General features: G+C 40.3%; 1 long non-coding RNA gene across 1 annotated transcript in view; it reads left to right on the plus strand.

Annotated features, from left to right (window-relative positions):
• LOC117979387 (uncharacterized) overlaps positions 1-20332 on the plus strand; it is a 50477-nt gene that overhangs the window by 1963 nt on the left and 28182 nt on the right. Inside the window, exon 2 of the long non-coding RNA XR_004670170.3 lies at positions 4876-4996. This is a non-coding gene — a long non-coding RNA (uncharacterized LOC117979387). The remainder of the gene's footprint in view (positions 1-4875; positions 4997-20332) is intronic.

Below are 20332 nucleotides of genomic sequence, written 5' to 3' on the forward strand. Positions count from 1 at the left end.
TCCCTTCGTTTCCCATAAGGGATAGTTTTAGTTAATTTAATATCTGTAGAAACAATGCTAGTGACTGGCTTGCTGTTAATAAATACGTGGGTAAATCTCTGTTTGGGGCTCTCAGCTCTGAAGGCTGTGAGACCCCTGATTTCCCACTTCACACCTCTATATTTCTATGTGTGTGTCTTTAATTCCTCTAGCGCTGCTAGGTTAGGCTCTCCCCGACCGAGCTGGTCTCGGCAGCCCTTGTTGAAGGAATACTTATGGCAATGGTGATCACCGCTATGGTAGCTACCATTAAATTACTCGTTGTGATTGGTTGTCCCGCTTTCCTCAGGTTTTCTTCTGCCATCTGTGACAGCTTCTTGGTCTGTCCCCAGGTGGGTGGCTGTGTTTGACGGGTGTTGCTCGCGACAGTTGGGGTCCTTCTCAGTGTCAGTCTCAACATGGCTGCAACCGGGGGGGGGGGGTCCTTGGGATCCTCCCAGAATCTCTTCCTTGGCATCTGGCTAATGATAAGGTTTCAGGTGTCTTGATGGTATCCAAATCGGCTATTGATTTTGGCCTGGAGAAATACAAGCATAACCTCTACCCCAAGTTATTATTTTACCTATTTCCCAACTTTTTGTTACCGGATCTCTCCACCAAATCAGTTGTTCTGCTTCTGTCTTTGCATCTGGTTTCTGTAGATGCTGTTCAGCTGCTGATAACATCTGGCCTTCTTTGGGCAGGCTCAAAACATTTAAAGTTAATAATGCTAGATTCAATTGTGTATGGGCTGTCCCATAATCCCTATTTCTCCCCCTTTTTTGTTTTTGTCATTAGTTGTTTATCTGTATGAAATAGTAACAGCATTTTTAATTAATCGTGTGGAATGAACCACGTATGAAGCAGCAGAAATCACATTAATAGGCATATTAAAAGCAGTCCATACCTCAATTACAGCTACAAGCTCCGCTTTTTGAGCTGAAGTATAGGGCATCTGGAAAACTTTACCTTTTGATCCAGAATAAGAAGCTTGCCATTACTAGACCCATCTGTGAAACAAGGAAAACGCTTAGCAGGCTGCAGGTTGTTTACTGCAGGAATTGTAAATGCAAACCGTTCACAGTCTTGCTCAGCTAAAGGGATAGTAAAGAAATAGTCTTTTAAATCTATGACTATTAGAGGCCAATTTTTTGGAATTATAGCAGGAGAAGGCAATCCTGGCTGTAATGCTCCCTTAGGTTGTATAACTGAATTGATGGCCCTTAAGTCAGTTAACATTCTCCATTTACCTGATTTTTTCTTAATTACAAAAACTGGAGAATTCCAAGGGGAAAATGTTAGAGCTATGTGCCCATTTTCTAATTGTTTAGTAACTAATTTCTCTAAAGCCTCCAGTTTCTCTTTACTTAGCGGCCATTGTTCTATCCAAATTGGCTTATCTGTTAACCATTTTAAAGGTATAGGTTCTGGAGGCTTAACAATGGCCATCAAAGATGATATCCTAATCTTTGGCAGGAATTTTGTCTTTCTGCTTGAAGCAGTTCTTGCAAACCTTGCAAATTTTTTTTTCCTAGTCCCATACCAGGGACATACCCCATTTCATGCATTGTATGTTGACTTCGAGGGCTATATAATTGTTCTGGAATTAGAACTTGTGCTCCTCATTGTTGTAACAAATCTCTTCCCCATAAATTTATAGGTGCAGAAGTTATAATTGGTTGAATAGTCCCAGGTTGTCCATCAGGCCCTTCACAATACAAAATATAACTACTTTGATATACTTCAGGGGCTTTACCAACTCCAACTATGTTAAATTGAGCGGGTTGAATTGGCCACACAGATGGCCACTGCTGTAGAGAAATGATTGAAATGTCCGCTCCTGTATCTACCAAACCTTTAAATTTCTTTCCCTGAATAGTCATTTCACAGGTAGGACATTTATCAGTAATTTGATTTACCCAATAAGCTGCTTTGCCTTGTTTATTTGTGCTTCCAAATCCTCCTGTTCATTTAATTTCACTTTTTCCCATTCCCACATACGGCACGATCAGGAACTGTGCTATGCACTCTCCTGGCTCTGCTTTCCAGGGAACAGAAGTAAATATAACAATTTGAATTTCCCCATTGTAATCTGAATCAATGACTCCTGTATTTGTACCCCTTTTAAACTTAAATTAGACCTTCCTAAAAGTAATCCTATTGTCCCCATTGGCAAAGATCCACAGACTCCTGTTGGAACCTTTTGCGGGGATTCCCCAGGCAGAAGGCGCACAGCTTTTGTGCAGCATAAGTCTACTGTAGCACTACCAGCTGTGGCAGGGGACAGACATTGTACAGGGGTGAGGGAATGGCCTGAGCCATTCTGGAATCCCCTATATGGCAGCCTGACTCACTCATTATTTGTATATCCTTTTTTAGTATTAATAGCTTGTTTAAATTTTTTTAGTAATTTAAAAGGAAAAGGCTCAAATGTAGCTATAATATTTCCCTGTTGATCTGGGGGGTGTATTCTAACAGCAAACTGCCAAGCCTCTAAATCAACCTCTTGTGTAGCTTGCTAAATTCCTGCTTGAATAGAACTGAGAGCAGTCGCTTAAGGCACTTCTTGAACAGTCACTGGGGCAACTACTTTTCGCCCAGTGTCTTCCAGGAAGGAAAGATCTGGAGGGTCATTTTCTTCAAAATAATAGGGAGGGGGTGCAGAAGGGTGGGGATGAACCTCTCCCTGCTTTGCCGCTTTAGCTTTAGGTGGCAAACAAACCTGCTCTGTAACCTCTTCTGTTATTTCGTTATACTCTCCTTCCTCCTCATCATCAGTGTGAAAAAGTTCCAAGATGGAACGAACCACACCCCGCACTTGTCCCATTGTTACCCTGACGCTTCCGAGCTCCCCTTCTTACTCACCACGGGGATTGCTTTAAGAGTACTTGGGTGTCCTCCAGCTAGTTCCATGTTTTCCAACTGTCACTCTGGCGACCCTTCAACCTGGATTCGAGCCCCCCACAATGGATGCCACTTGCCGAGACCAGCTTGGTCAGGGAGACCCTAACCCAGTGGTGCTAGAGGAATTAAAGACACACACATAGAAATATAGAGGTGTAAAGTGGGAAATCAGGGTCTCACAGCCTTCAGAGGTGAGAGCCCCAAACAGAGATTTACCCACGTATTTATTAACAGCAAGCCAGTCACTAGCATTGTTTCTATAGATATTAAATTAACTAAAAGTATCCCTTAAGGGAAACGAAGGGATGGGCTGAATTAAAGGAATAGGTTGGGCTAGTTAACTGCAGCAGGAGCATGTCCTTGAGGCACAGATCGCTCATGCTATTGTTTGTGGCTTAAGAATGCCTTTAAGCGGTTTTCTGTCCTGGGTGGGCCAGGTGTTCCTTGCTCTCATTCCAGTTAACCCACAACCTTCCAGCGTGGTCATTTTGGCCATCATGAACATGTCACAGTGCTGCAGAGATTTTGTTTATGGGCAGTTTTGGGGCCAGTTTATGGCCAGATTTTGGGGGCCTGTTCCCAACAGAGGTGGGAAGATCACCTGAGCCCAGGATTTCAGGGTTACAGTGAGCTATGATTGTGCCACTGCACTGCAGCCTGGGTGAAAGAGTGAGACCCTGTTGCAAAAAAAAAAAAGAAGTAATTTTTTATAAAGAGCAGAAAGCTGAGGATTTGCCTTTGGAAAGCATTCTTTTTTTTATTATTAATATTATTATTATTATTATTATTATTATTATTATTGAGACAAGTTCTTGCTCTGTCACCCAGGCTGGAGTGCAGTGGTGCGATCTTGGCTCACTGCACCCTCTGCCTCCCAAGTTCAAGCAATTCTCCTGCCTCAGCTTCCCATGTAGCTGGGACTACAGGCGCGGGCCACCATGCCTGTCTAATTTTTCTATATTTGGTAGAGATGGAGTTTCACCATATTGTCCAGGCTGGTCTCAAACTCCTGACCTCAAAGTGATCTATCTGCCTCGGCCTCCGAAAGTGCTGGGATTACAGGTGTGAACCACCGCTCCCAGCCACATTTGTGTTTTAAAAAGACTCTTTTAATTCCTCCTGTTTAAAAGCAAGTATACTCAAGGATCTATAGGTATTTTTTTCTATGTATATACTCAGTTCCTCAGTGAGTTCCTCTAATTAACAAAGTTTTTTTTTCATCTTCTGTAATTAACAACATTTTTAATAGTTACCAGGAGCAGACCATGTGTTAGAAACAAGAGGATACAATAATTGTTCACTGTTGCTTCATCTTAGGAAGTAATTGGGCAATTAAAAAATATTTCAGTGGCAGTCTAAAAATTGTGGTGTGCAAAGAATTTGAAAACCAGTTTACAAAAAAAGAAAAAAAAAATCTAGAGGCTTGGTGGCATGCACCTGTAGCATCAGCTACTTTGGAGGATGAAGCAGAAGGATTGCTTGAGCTAGGGCAGTCAAGGCTGTAGTGAGCCATGATCATGTCACTGCACCCCAGCCTGGATGACAGAGGGAGACCCTGTCTCAAAAAGAAGCAAAAAAAAAAAAAAAAAGAAGAAGAAGAAGAAGAAAAAGAAAAAGAAAATATTTTATTTACCTTTATTAATCTTTTTTTTTTTTTTTTTGGAGACAACGTCTGTCTCTCTGTGTCACCTGGGCTGGAGTGCAGTGGCATAATTATACCTCGTTGCAGCCTCAAACTCCTGAACTCAAGCAGTCTTCCTGCCTCAGCCTCCAAAGTAGTTGGGACTACAGGTACGCACCACTGACCCTAGCTCATTTTTTTTTTTTTTGTAGAGACAGGGTCTCACTATGTTGCCCAGGCTGTTTACCTTTATTGATTCCTTCTCTAATGCTCTTTGTTTTTAAAATGTTGATCCAAGTTTCTGACCTGCATCATATTCTTTCTCTCTCAAGGACTTTTAAAATTCCTTGCAAGGCAAGTCTACTGGTGACAAATTCCCTCAAATTTTGTTTGCCTGAGAAAGTCTTTCTCCCTCACTGTTGAAGGATAATTTCACTGGATACAGAATTCTAGGTGAGTGGTTTTTTTTTTTTCTTTCAATACCTTAAATATTTCACTTTTCTCTTCTCTTGCTTGCACAATTTCTGAAGAGAAGTCTAATGTAATTCTTATGCTTACTCCTCTGTAGGCAAATTGTGTTTTTTTTTTCTCCTTTTTGCTTCTTTCAAGATTTTCTGTCTTCAATTTTCTACAGATTGAACATGATTATGGTTAGGTGCAGATTTTTTGGTATTTATACTGTTTAGTGTACTCTGAGCTTCCTGGATCTGTGGTTTTGTATCCTTCGTTAATTTGGGGAAATTCTCAGTCATTGTTGCTCCAAATTTTCTTCTTTTCTTCTCCCTCTGGTATTTCTGTTATGTATATGTTACATCTTTTGTAATTCTCCTCCCATTTTTGGATATCTGATTTTTTCTTTTTTTCTCTGTGCATTTCAGTTTTAGAAGTTTTTTTTTTTTTCAGTTTTAGAAGTTTCTTGTGACATTTTTTCAGGCTCAGATTCTTTGTCTCTGAAGTTTATTGATGGAGCCCATCAAAGACATTCTTCCTTTCTGTTAGTGTTTTTTATCTCTAGCATTTCCTTTTGATTCTTTCTTAGAGTTTCTATCATTCTGCTTACACTACCCATCTGTTCTTGCATAATGTTGATTTTTTTCCATTACAGCCCTTAACATATCAATCATAGTTAATTTAAATTCCTTGTATGATAATTCTATTATACATATTCTAATAACATTCTTGCTATACCTGATTCTGATTCTGATGTTTGCTCTGTCTTTTCAAACTACATTTTTTGTCTTTTGTTAAGTGTTGTCTTTTTGTGAAAACAGGACAACATTTATTGGGTAAAAGGAACTGAAGCAAACAGGCCTTTAGTATGAGGTTTTATGTTTATCTGGCTAGGGATTAGGCTGTGTTTACTGCTTGCTATAGCATTAAGTGTCAAAGGCTGATTTCCTTGTTTTTGTCTCCTCTGTTGTCTTTGGGTTCTTGATACTTAAATAAGGTCTGAGAGTAGGTCTCAATTCTTTAGTGAGCCTGTGCCTCTGCTATGAACTTCACAAGTGCTTTCTGGCCATGTGTGGTGGCTCATGCCTGTAATTTCAGCACTTTGGGAGACTGAGGTGGGAGGATCACTTGAGCTCAAGAGTTCAAGACCAGCCTGGGCAACATAGCAAGACCCTGTCTCTACAATAAATTCAAAAAAAAAAAAAAAGCTGGGTATGGTGGTGCACACCTGCAGTCCTAGCTACTTGGGAAGCTGAGGTGTGATGATCACTTGAGCTAGGGAGATGAGGGCTGTAGTGAGCCGTGATCGCACCACCTACACTCCAGCCTGAGTGACACAGTGAGACCCTATCTAAAACAAAACAACCACCACCACCACAACAAAAACACAGGTGCTTTCTGTCCCTCTCCCCCTACCTACCTCCCCATCCCCAGTCTCCAGTTTTGGTGAGACAAGAAGGCTTAGGGGAAGCTAGAGTTGAGAATTTCCCTTCCACCGGCTAGGTTAGGCTCTGGTAAAACCCTAATTGCTTAGGCTCGGGTCAGATAGTTTCTCTTGAGGATGTTCTTTAAGAACATAATTCTGTGGGATAATTCAGAATAATTTCTTTTCCTCTCCCCCTTCCAGAAACACACAGTGATTTCTCTTACTGTGAACCAGATTGAATTTCTGGAGGTAAAACTCACAAAAGTGTGGGGACCCTCCAATAACTAGGCCCCCATGGAGTTTTTAACTCTCAGACTTGTCTACATTGACAGCAATCTGTCAATGGCAGTTCAAGTTTTCCTACCCCAGCCACTGGTCCCCAAGGACGTTTCTGCTCGTGGGTTTCCTCCAATAAGTTGTGATCCTCTGTATCTATCTCTCTCTCCAATTTTGAGGGCAGTAGTTTGCCCTGTGACCTTAGCTCTCTACTGGGTATAAAATGCTCCAGAAATAAACTCTTGGTGCCGTGAAGTAAAACCAGCACTCAGGCAAAAGTTTAATTCTCTCAGCAAGGCAATTTACTTCTGCAGAAGGGTGCCACTTGGGTCAATCAAGATCACAGGAGCACAGAGAACAAAGGAGACCAGGGGGTTTTTATCCTTAATGCAGTCCCTATCTCTGTGTCACTCCTCCATGGGCTGAGGTCAGACTGCACAATCTGAGCTGACCCGATTGGCTACTTGTACATATTTTCCTAAATATAGAAGGGGAGGGGGATGTGAGGTACAGAGGTGGAGCATGTGGGATGTGCAGTTTTGGGGGAACAATTGGTACAGGTAACAAGGGAACAGATGTGAGTTATTGATTAGAGCTGATGGGAAGTGGGTAGGCTGTTTACAGTAACTAGGGGCAAGGAAGAACAAGAAAGTTGAGTTTGAGAACAAAGGATAAGGATTAACAGGCTAAACCCTTGAAGAGAAACTCAGAAAGATTTATTGTATCTTACATTCTCTGATGGATCTAAAAAGAGTTACTGATTTTTACTTTGTTCAGTTGTTTTCCTTGTGTGGATAGGAGTGGTGACTTCTAAGCTTCCATGCCCGATTAGAACCCAGAAATCAGCTCCCTTTCTTCTATCTCTCTCTCTTTTTTTTTTTTTAAGACGGGATCTCACTCTGTCACCCAGGCTGGAGTGCAGTGTGGCACAATCTCAGCTCGCCGCAATCTCAACCTCCCGAGTTCAAGAGATCCTCCTACCTCAGCCTCCTGAGTAGCTGGCACTACAGGCATACACCACCATGCCCTGCTAATTTTTGTGTGTGTGGTTTTTTTTGCTTTTCGGTTTTTTTGAGATGGAGTCTTGCTCTGTTGCCCAGGCTGGAGTGCAGTGGCACGATCTTGGCTCACTGCAACCTCTGCCTCCCTGGCTCAAGTGATCCTCCTGCCTCAGCCTCCCAAGTAGCTGGGACTACAGGCGTATGCCATCACGCCCAGCTAATTTTTGTATTTTTAGTAAAGACAGGGTTTCACCATGTTGGACAGGCTGGTCTTGAGCTCCTAGGCTCAAGTGATCTGCCCCCCTTGGCCTCCCAAAGTGCTAGGACTGCAGGCATGCACTACCACACCCAGCCTTTTCTATTATAAGTGCCGCAGTGTGTTAGACCAGCATACTGGAAACCTTGGAATAAACTCTGACTTTGCTCTGATTTTGCCATTTAAAAAATTTTTTAATTAAATTTTTAATTTTTTAGATTTCTTTTTTCAAATTTTGTTTTTGCTGTTTTTTCTCTTTCTTTTGGCATTGCCTCCATTATAGCACAGGCTTCCATTTCCTCCATGCCTTCCAATTTCTTCGTTTTAAAAGGGAGTGCCCAAACTTGGGAGTGAGAAGAGGCTGGAGTCTACTTCGTGCTCTGTTAACTAAGTTAAATACCCATAAGGCTGCATCCTTCCTAGACAGGGAGGCTTTTTTTCTAGTTGTCGAAAGAAATCATGTGGGCTAGCCTACCCCTGCACGCAACAGTCTACTTAATATCCTGAAATACCACTTTTGTAATTTTGTTCTCTTCCTTGAGAGTCTACTGGATTTTGCATGCCATAAAAAGGTCAAGCTGGGGTGTCACTGTCTCTGGTAAATGACTCATTTTTCCCTATCTAACAGGCTTATTTTCTATAGCTTAAAGCTTCAGTTTTTGGAGTCACATAAAATTTCAAATCACTGCTGTATTACTGACTATGTAACTTTGAACAAATACTTAAGTTTTAGGGACTTCAGTTTTCTTTCTTTTCTTTCTTTTTTTTTTTTTTTTTGACAGAGTTTCGCTCTTGTCACCTAGGCTGGAGTGCAATGGCGTGATCTCAGCTCACTGCAACCTCTGCCTCCTGGGTTCAAGAAATTCTCCTGCCTTAGCCTCCTGAGTAGCTGGGATTACAGGCGCCCGCCACCACGCCCAGCTAACTTTTTGTATTTTTAGTAGAGACAGGGTTTCACCATGTTGGCCAGGCTGGTCTTGAACTCCTGACCTCAGGTGATCCACCTGCCTCGGCCTTCTAAAGTACTGGGATAACAGGCGTGAGCCACCGCGCCTGGCCCTTTAACTATATACATTATTTATTTATTTATTTATTTATTTATTTTGTGTTTGGAGACAGAGTCTCAAAATATAAAATATTTAATATAAATAAAATATATTAAATTTAAAAATACTTTATTTATTTATTTATCTTTTGAGACAGTCTTATTCTGTCACCCATTCTGTCACACCCAGTGGTGTGATCTCAGCTCACTGCAGCTTTGACCTCCGGGGCTTAAGTGATCCCCCCACCTCAGACCTCCAAGTAGCTGGGACTACAGGCACATGCCACCATGCCTGGCTAATTTTTGTATTTTTTGTAGAGATGGGGTCTCACTATGTTGTCCAGCTGGTCTTGCATTCCTGGGCTCAAGCAATCTGCCCGCCTTAACCTCCCAAAGTGCTGGGATTACAGGCATGAGCCACCACACCTGACTACTATATACTTTATAAGGTTGCTGTGAAAATTAAATGGGATTATGAGAGCTTTTTGTATAGTAAATACTCAGTAGCACTCACTATAGTACAATAGAACTTTTTTGCGATGATGGATATGTTTTTTGTTCTTTGTTTTTTTTTGTTTTTTGTTTTTTTGAGAAGGAGTCTTGCTCTGTTGCCAGGCTGAAGTGCAGTGGTGCGATCTCAGCTCACTGCAACCTCTTCCTCCCGGATTCAAGCACTTCTCCTGCCTCAGCCTCCCGAGTAGCTGGCACTACAGGCACGCACCACCATGCCCAGCTAATTTTTTATATTTTTAGTAGAGATGGGCTTTCACCAGGTTGGCCAGGATGGTCTCGATCTCTTGGCCTTGGGATCCACCCACTTGGCCTCCCAAAGTGCTGGGATTACAGGCATGAGCCACCGTGCCCGGCCGGATATGTTTTATATTTGCATTGCTCAATACAAATACCAACAGGCACATGTGACTGTTGATCACCTGAAATGTAACTATTGCAACTGAGGAACTTAATTTTTAATTTTATTTCATTTTAAATGCAAATACCCACATGTGGCTGCCTAGTAGCTAGTGTAATAGAGTGCTCTACACCGTACTTGAAAATCAGTTCAAGGAGAAATAGGAGTGTCTTCCATCTCTGTTATTTGCTTTATGATATTTCACTTTCCAAAAATGCATGCTTACTTCTTTCACCTATCTTCATCTTTTATCTCTTTTCATTTTTCACATCTGGAAATTTAAGAATCCATTCAACAGCCCATCTTCTCCAGAAATATTCCTCAGTTGATCCCAATCTACATGTTTTTCACGTTTCTGAAACTTTTATTGAACATGGGTCAACATTGCACTGGTTAGCACTTAATATTCTTCTAACCTATCTTGTGTGATTGTTGGAACTTCCCAAGAGCACAGTATCAGGATCTCTGTGGCTTTTAATTCTGTGTCCTCCCTTTCAAGACCAATTAGCCCATTACTTAGAATACTTAAACACTGATTTGTGTCTCCCCAACACTCACATGTTGAAATCCAATTCCCAGTAAGATAGTATTTGAAAGTGGGATTTGGGGTTGGTAATTAGGTCATGAGAGTGGAATCCTCATGAATAGAATTAGGGCCCTTATAAGAAGAGGCCAGAAACCTCTCTTGCTCTCTTTACTTCATGTTAGGACACAATGAGAAGTCAGCAGTTTGCAACCAAAAGAGTGTCCTCTCTAGAATCTGACCAGGCTGACACAGCAATCTACGACTTCCAGCCTCCAGAACTGTGAGAAATAAATTGCTGTTATTTATAAGACACCCAGTCTGTGGTACTTTGTTATAGCAGCCTAACATGACTAAAACACACTGAATAACCCAATGTTTGAGTGATTACCTGTCCTTTACTTCTCTTATCCATTCCTCTTGCCTTCCAATTCCTGCTACCATTCTCTAGAAGTTGGCTGAAAGGAACAAAGAGCACCTGATCAGTTATCTAATAACATTTATTACTTTTTTATTTCCTACATTGTGTTACTTTATCTCTCTCACTCCTGCATGATGAATAAAATCATTTTTTTCAGAGGCATTACGCTTTTCACACTTTATTTAGTAAATATTGGGTACCTACCATGTCCAAAATACTAGCAGTAGGGGCAAGGGTTGATTAGAGGGGAGGCATGAAAATAACATAATCACTGCCCTCAGTGACTCATATTCAGGCAAGGAGAAAATGATTTATAAAAGTAGTTAATGGAAGAGATTACATAGGAATAAGGGGAATTCCATGTGGAGGCCAAGTGTAGAGTAATGGTATTTTGCTTTGTACCCACTGGAAATTATATTTTAGTGCCCAGTTGAGGGTAGTTAGTCCAACAAATTTGGTGTTGGGAATACTTCTGATTGTAATTGAGAACTATTATCTCAAACTAAATTGTTACAAATTGGAGTTTGAATCTTTAGAAAGAAAAAGAGAGAGAGAGAAGCTATGTATAGACCATCTAGAAAAAAGTCATTTTGGAAATCAGCTTATGAAAAAGGTAATATGGGAAAGTAAAACATAAGCAGAAATGATAGTAAAATTGATTGGTTAGGTGAAAAGAGTTGAAGGGAAAAAAATGTACAAATTCAGGAAATTGTGTGTACACGTGTGTATTTAAAAAAACCCAAAAACCTTCAGCTAGGCATGGTAACCTATACCTGTGGTCCTAGCTATTCTGGAGGCTGAGGTGGGAAGATCGCCTGCAGGAGGTCAAGTCTGCAGTGAACTGTGATCACGCAACTGCACTCCAGCATGGGCCATACAGCGAGACCCTGTCTCAAAAAAAAAATAAAAATAAAAAGATCCCTAAACCAAAAACTTCAAGGAAGGCTATCTTAAAAGCCCATAGATCCTTAGCCAGGCATGGTGGTGCATTCTTGTAGTCTCAGCTACAGGGGAGGATCACTGAGCCCAAGAGTTTGAGCCTAGCCTGGGCTACATAGTAAGACCCCATCTATTAAAAAAAAAAAAGTCCCACAGCTCCAAAGGCCTGGCTTCACAGGACTCCTAGCAGACCTGGTTCATTCTATTCAGTAACTATTTTTACTGGCAATTCAGTTCAAGAGTACTGTAACTTGTATGGATGGATCCGCTTAATTTTTACTTCATAATTTATTTAAAACTCTATTATTACTCTCTGTTCATTTTCCTTTGTCATCATCATTACCGCACTCTGCACAGTAGGTGGCAACAGTGCTTCACTCCCAGAATCGACTGAACGGCCTAGAAGTACAAAACAGAGGCAAACATTGAAACAAATTTCAGGATCCTAATTTGGCCAAAAATAAAAGCATTGCCTTATAAGGTCATGTCAGTAATATGCCATTATAATATGCCAATTATGTGCCAAATTGTTATATATTCTACATTCAGTGTTTAGTAAAAATTCATGTGTTGAATAATTCATTTTGCCAGTGAATGTCAATAAACCAGGATGTGCTATCTTAAAAATTAATATTCACTTAATCTTTCTTATCATAATATAATAAGTTATCTCCTTTATAGTTTAATGTAAAGGTAGGTATTTATTTCTACTTAATTTCACGCGTGCTGGTCATTCAGCAAATGTTTATTATGTCTACTATGACAAGAACTTAATTTCTGCACATGTGCAGAGAAAAGCAGTTATCTGGGTGGTGCACTAAAGACAGATATAATCCAAATTGCACAACGTAAGTTGACATTTAAAACATCACTTTAAGGCAATATATGCTATAGAGTAGTAAATTTTAGTTATCCTAACATTTACCTCTTTTTTTTTTTTTTGAGATGGAGTCTTGCTCTGTCACCCAGGCTGGAGTGCAGTGGCGCTATCTCAGCTCACTGCAGCCTCCACCTCCCAAGTTCAAGCGATTCTCCTGCCTCAGCCTTTGGAGTAGCTGGAATTACAGGCACATGTCATCACGTCCGGCTAATTTTTGTATTTTTAGTAGAGACAGAGTTTCACCATATCAGCCAGGCTGGTCTCGAACTCCTGACCTCATGATCTGCCCACCTCAGATCATGTAATCCCAAAGTGCTGGGATTACAGGCGTGAGCCACCGTGCCCGGCCTAAAGCTTCTTTTAAAATGGCTTATATACTAAATATATACAAAATAGACAATTTTTAAATTTTTTGGTAGAGACAACATCTCACTATGTTGTCCAGGCTGGTCTGAAACTCCTGGGCTCCAGCAATCCTCCTGTCTTGACCTCCCAAAGTGTTGGGATTACAGGTGTGAGCCACTGCATCCAGCTAATTTCAAAGAATATTAAGATCAATGTATAGATGATATATACGTAATGAGTTGCTAGGAAAAAATAGAGGACAGTGTTTTTCAACAAAGCATCTCCATGGTCTGTGGTAGAGCCAAACCTTAGATGCTGAAAGCAGATGTCACGTGGAATTAAGTACATTGCTGTATTCACCTAAATATCCTGTTTGCGAATCTTAATACACAACAAAATTACTCCATTAGGACTAACCTTCAGTCATAAGATTCCATATTCCATCTTCCTTATTCCACTTACTCAAAATGAGAACAACCATTGCTTTGTAAATTCATTAGCACCTTAGTAGAATCCAGGCCCATCCTTGGTTAGAGAAATGGCAAAATGAAACCCTAAGTGTAACAAATGAATGACTTTACCACACAAATACTCAACACATGCATTCCCTGTTCTGGCTTCAGTTAGAAAATAGAATGTTTGTGATTTTTGTGTTCATAAAGGGATCTGGAGGCTTAAAAAAAAAGAAAAATGGGCCCTGCACAATGGCTAATGCCTGTAATCCCAGCACTTTGGGAAGCCAAGATGGGAGGATCATTTGAGGCCAGGAGTTCGAGACCAGCCTAGCCAACATGGTGAAAACCCGTCTCTACTAAAAATATAAAAATTAGCCAGGTGGGATGGTATGTGCCTGTAGTCCCAGCTACTGGGGTGGCTGAAGCATAAGAATCATTTGAACCCAGGAGGTTGTAGCGAGCCAAGATCATGCCACTGCACTCAAGCAACGGTGTCAGAGCAAGACTGTGTCTTGAAAACAAAACGGAACAAAACAAACAAACAAGACAAATGAAAAATATATCTCTGCTTTAGCTAGTTCCCAAATACCTTTTTTCAAAAGCCTTTTGACTACATCTAATCTAACTATAATACAAATCAGGCTGTGATATTGGGCCAGAGCTAAGAAAAGGATCGTTTTAAAGTACTCCACCATAATCTGTAGTTGACACTTTTTAGTTATGACGACATGAGGTGTTAATATCTGTTTCATAATAATCTGTCCAGTACCACTCATTTAGCCAAATCAAACAACATTGAGATGGCTTTTCAGGTTTTTTTATGCAAAGATTTGCATGACATGCAAGACAATGAAAACAAAGTGTTTAGATATTTTTCACAAATTATCTTAATGTTCTTAAGACATGCAAAGAGAGTGGAACACAGAAGAGGCTCTTTAGAGCATTTAACTTTTTTTTTTTTTTTTGAGACAGGCTCTTGCTCTGTCACCAGGACTGGAGTGCAGTGACGCGATCATGGGTCACTGCAGCCTCAACCTCCTGGGCTCAAGCAGTCCTCCCACCTCAGCTTCATGTGTGTCTGGGACTACTGGCAGGTGCCACCATGGCTGGTCAATTAATTTTAAACTTTTTTTTGTGTGTGTGTGGAGATACGTTCTCACTGTGTTGCTCAGGCTGGTTTTGGAACTCCTAGGCTCAAGTGATCCTCCTGCCTTGGCCTCCCAAAGTCCTGGGATTACAGGTGTGTGCCCGGCCTGATTTTTTAAGCAACACAATCAAGTATAAATGATTTCGAATCACTGGAAACAATATGACTCAAAGGACTTTGAAGCTATAATTTTACAGACATGTATACAAGGTCTACAATAATCAGAGCCTTGTGTCTGTTTTACCCTTCCCACAACTCAAAGGTAAGTTGAGGAAAGATCTTAGGAGATGTGCAGGAGCCAGTAGAAATGTGATCTGAGGAACAAGTGCAGACTCTTGCTGAGAAGTAGAGGCAAGGGCAGCACCAAAGAAGCAAAAGTAGGCATCTGTCTAGTCCAGAGGGAAAGACTACAGAAAGAAGACTGGTCAACAAGTCAAGAGCAAGGAGACAAAGAGCAGGCTGGCAAACTAGTATGAGACAAGACAGGGCAAGAAACTAGAGGCTTTTTCCGGAGGGATGCTGCAGGTTTATACACCTGCAGAGAGTAAAGACAGACACTCTGGAAGATAAGAATAGCATCAAACAGTATAAAATGAGGTTGCTGATCTTAAGAAATGGACACTATAGTTGGAGAGACAGGGTTTACACCAATGGAAAGAGAAATAACACCGAACAATAATTCAAGTGGTGTTGCAAAACCTTGTATGATTAGTTAAATACCAAATTATTAGTCAGGGAAGGCTTCAAAGTAGAGAGGAGCTTTGAGTTCAGTCTTTGATGAATGAGAAGAGTTCAAAGAGGTAAAACAAATACGGGGATTAACAGAGTTAATAAAAGGAAGGGGTTCGAAATATATCTGGTATAAGATCAACTAAATGAAATAAAGCATGAAGACAAGATTAGAAAAAAAAGAATGAAAAGGAATGAAGAAAGCCTCCAAGAAATATGGGACTATGTGAAAAGACCTAACCTCAGTGACAGGGAGAATGGAACCAAGTTGGAAAACACTCTTCAGGATATTATCCAGGAGAACTTCCCCAACCTAGCAAGACAGACCAACATTCAAATTCAGGAAAATACAGAGAACACCACAAAGATACTCCTCGAGAAGAGCAACCCCAAGACACACAATCATCAGATTCACCAGGGTTGAAATGGAGGAAAAAATGTTAAGGGCAGCCAGAGAGAAAGGTCAGGTTACCCACAAAGGGAAGCCCATCAAACTAACAGTGGATCTCTTAGCAGAAACCCTACAAGCCAGAAGAGAGTGGGGGCCAATATTCAACCTTCTTTTTTTTTTTTTTTGAGGCGGAGGCTCACCCTGTCACCCAGGCTGTAGTACAGTGGCGTGATCTCAGCTCACTGAACCTCCACCTCCTGGGTTCAAGCAATTCTTCTGCCTCAGCCTCCCGAGTAGCTGGGACTACAGGCACGCAACACCCTGCCTGGCTAATTTTTCTATTTTTAGTAGAGACGGGGTTTCACCATATTGGCCAGGCTGGTCTCGAGCCCCTGACTTCGTGATCCACCTGCCTCAGCCTCCCAAAGTGCTGGGATTACAGGTGTGAGCCACCACGCTCAGCCTCAACATTCTTAAAGAAAAGAATTTTCAACCCAGAATTTCATATCCAGCCAGACTAAGCTTCATAAGCGAAGGAGAAATAAAATCATTTACAGACAAGCAAATGCTGAGAGATTTTGTCACCACCAGGCCAGCCTTACAAGAGCTCTGAAGGAAGCACTAAATATGGAAAGGAAAAACTGGTACCAGCCACTACAAAAACATACCAAATTGTAAAGACCATCGACACTATGAAGAAACTGCATCAACTAATGGGCAAAATAACCAGCTAGCATTATAATGACAGGATCAAATTCACACATAACAATATTAACCTTAAATGTAAATGGGCTTAATGCCCCAATTAAAAGACATGGACTGGCAAACTAGATAGAGTCAAGACCAACTGGTATGCTGTATTCAGGAGACCCATCTCATGTGCAAAGACACACATAGGCTCAAAATAAAGGATGGAGGAATATTTACCAAGCAAATGGAAAGTTAAAAAAAAGCAGAGGTTGCAATCCTAGTCTCTGATAAAACAGACCTTAAACCAACAAAGATCAAAAAAGACAAAGAAGGGCATTACATAATGGTAAAGGGATCAACGCAACAAGAAGAGCTAACTATCCTAAATATATATGCACCCAATACAGGAGCACCCAGATTCATAAAGTGAGTTATTAGAGACCTACAAAGAGACTTAGACTCCCACACAATAATAGTGGGAGACTTTAACACCCACTGTCAATATTAGACAGACCAACAAGACAGAAAATTAACAAAGATATTCAGAAATTGAACTCAGTTCTGGACCAAGCGGACCTAATAGACATCTACAGAACTCTCCACCCCAAATCAACAGAATATACATTCTCAGCACCACACCGCACTTATTCTAAAATTGACCACATAATTGGAAGGAAAACACTCCTCAGCAAATGCAGAAGAACTGAAATCATAACCGTCTCTCAGACCACAGCGCAATCAAATTAGAACTCAGGATTAAGAAACTCACTCAAAACCTCACAACTACATGGAAACTGAACAACCTGCTCCTGAATGTCTACTGGGTAACTGAAGAAATTAAGGCAGAAATAAGTTCTTTGAAGCCAATGAGAACAAAGACGCAACATACCAGAATCTCGAGTACACAGCTAAAGCAGTGTTTAGAGGGAAATTTATGGCACTAAATGCCCACAAGAGAAAGTGGAAAAGATCTGAAATTGACACCCTAACATCACAATTAAAAGAACTAGAGAAGCAAGAGCAAACAAATTCGAAAGCTAGCAGAAGACAAGAAATAACTAAGATCAGAGCAGAACTGAAGGAGATAGAGACAAAAAAAAAAAAAAAACCTTCAAAAAATCAATGAATACAGGAGCTGGGTTTTTGAAAAGATTAACAAAATAGATAGACCACTAGCCAGACTAATGAAGAAAAGAGAGAAGAATCAAATAGACACAATAAAAAATGATAAAGGGGATATCACCACTGATCCCAAAGAAATACAAACAACCACCAGAGAATATTATAAACACCTCTATCCAAATAAACTAGAAAATCTAGAAGAAATGGATAAATTCCTGGACACCTACACCCTCCAAATACTAAACCAGGAAGAAGTTGAATCCATGAATAGATCAATAACAAGTTCTGAAATTGAGGCAGTAATTAATAGCCTACCAGCCAAAAAAAGCCTGGTACCAGTCAGATTCACAGCTGAATTCTACCAGAGGTATGAAGAGGAGCTGGTACTATTCCTTCTGAAACTGTTCCAAACAATAGAAAAAGAGTGACTCCTCCCTAACTCATTTTATGAGGCCAGCATCATCCTGATACCAAAAACTGGCAGAGACACAACAAAAAAAGAAAATTTCAGGTCAATATCCCTGATGAACATTGATGCGAAAATCCTCAATAAAATACTGGTAAACCAAATCCAGCAGCACATCAAAAAGCTTATCCACCATGATCAAGTCAACTTCATCTCTGGGATGCAAGGTTGGTTCAACATACGCAAATCAATAAGCATAATCCATCACATAAACAGAACCAATGACAAAAACCACATGATTATCTCAATAGATGCAGAAAAGGCCTTCAACAAAATTCAACAGCGCTTCATGCTAAAAACTCTCAATAAACTAGGTATTGATGGAATGTATCTCAAAATAATAAGAGCTATTTATGACAAACCCACAGCCAATATCATACTGAATGAGCAAAAGCTAGAAGCATTCCCTTTGAAAACCGGCACAAGAAAAGGATGCCCTCTCTCACCACTCCTATTCAGCATAGTATTGGAAGTTCTGGCCAGGGCATTCGGGTGAGAGAAAGAAATAAAGGGTATTCAAATAGGAAGAGAGGAAGTCAAATTGTCTCTGTTTGCAGATGACATGATTGTACATTTAGAAAACCCCATTGTCTCAGCCCAAAAACTCCTTAAGCTGATGAGCAACTTCAGCAAAGTCTCAGGATACAAAATCAATGTGCAAAAATCACAAGCATTCCTACACACCAATAATCGACAAACAGAGCCAAATCATGAGTGAACTCCAATTCACAATTGCTAAAAAGAGAATAAGATACCTAGGAATATAACTTACAAGGGATATGAAGGATCTTTTCAAGGAGAACTACAAACCACTGCTCAAGGAAATAAGAGACGACACAAACAAATGGAAAAACATTCCATGCTCATGGATAAGAAGAATCAATATCGTGAAAATGGCCATACTGCCCAAAGTAATTTATAGATTCAATGCTATCCTCATCAAGCTACCACTGACTTTCTTCACAGAATTAGAAAAAACTACTTTAAATTTCATATGGAACCAAAAAAGAACCCATATAGCCAAGACAATCCTAAGCAAAAAGACCAAAGCTGGAGGCATCACACTACCTGACTTCAAACTATACTACAAGGCTACAGAAACCAAAACAGCATGGTACTGGTACCAAAACAGATATATAAACCAATGGAACAGAACAGAGGCCTCAGAAATAATGCCACACATCTACAACCATCTGATCTTAGACAAACCTTGCAAAAACAGGCAATAGGGAAAGGATTCCCTATTTAGTAAATGGTGTTGGGAAAACAGGCTAACCATATTCAGAAGACTGAAACTGGACCCCTGCCTTACACTTTATACAAAACTTAACTCAAGATGGATTAAGGACTTAAACGTGAGACTTAAAAACATAAAAACCCTAGAAGAAAACCTAGACAATACCATTCAGGACATAGACATGGGCAAAGATTTCATGATTGAAACACCAAAAGCAATAGCAACAAAAACCAAAATTGACAAATGGAATCTAATTAAACTAAGGAGCTTTTGCACAGCAAAAGAAACTATCATCAGAGTGAACAGGCAACCTACTGAATGGGAGAAAATTTTTGCAATCTATTCATCTGACAAAGGGCTAATATCCAGAATCTACAAAGAACTTAAACAAATTTATAAGAAAAAAACAAACAACCCCATCAAAAAGTGGGCAAAGGATATGAACAGACACTTCTCAAAAGAAGACATTTATGTGGCCAACAAACATATGAATCATAAAAAAGCTCATCATCACTGGTCATTAGAGAAATGCAAACAAAACCACAATGAGACACCATCTCATGCCAGTTAGAATGTCCATCATTAAAAAGTCAGGAAACAACAGATGCTGGAGAGGATGTGGAGAAATAGGAATGCTTTTACACTGTTGGTGGGAGTGTAAATTAGTTCAACCATTGTGGAAGACAGTATGGCAATTCCTCAAGGATCTAGAACCACAAATACCATTTGACCCAGCAATTCCATTACTGGGTATATACCCAAAGGATTATAAATCATTCTATAAAGACACATGCACACGTATGTTTATTGCAGCACTCTTCACAATAGCAAAGACTTGGAACCAATCCAAATGCCCATCAATCATAGACTGGATAAAGAAAATGTGGCACACATACACCATGAAATACTATGCAGCCATGAAAAAGGATGAGTTCATGTCCTTTGCAGGGACATGGATGAAGCTGGAGACCATCATTTTCAGCAAACTAACACAGGAACAGAAAACCAAACACTGCATGTTCTCACTCATAAGTGGGAGTTGAACAATGAGAACACATGGACATAGGGAGGGGAATATCA

The sequence above is a fragment of the Pan paniscus genome, chromosome 13 (genome assembly GCF_029289425.2).
Source record: "Pan paniscus chromosome 13, NHGRI_mPanPan1-v2.0_pri, whole genome shotgun sequence".
Taxonomy (NCBI): domain Eukaryota; kingdom Metazoa; phylum Chordata; class Mammalia; order Primates; family Hominidae; genus Pan; species Pan paniscus.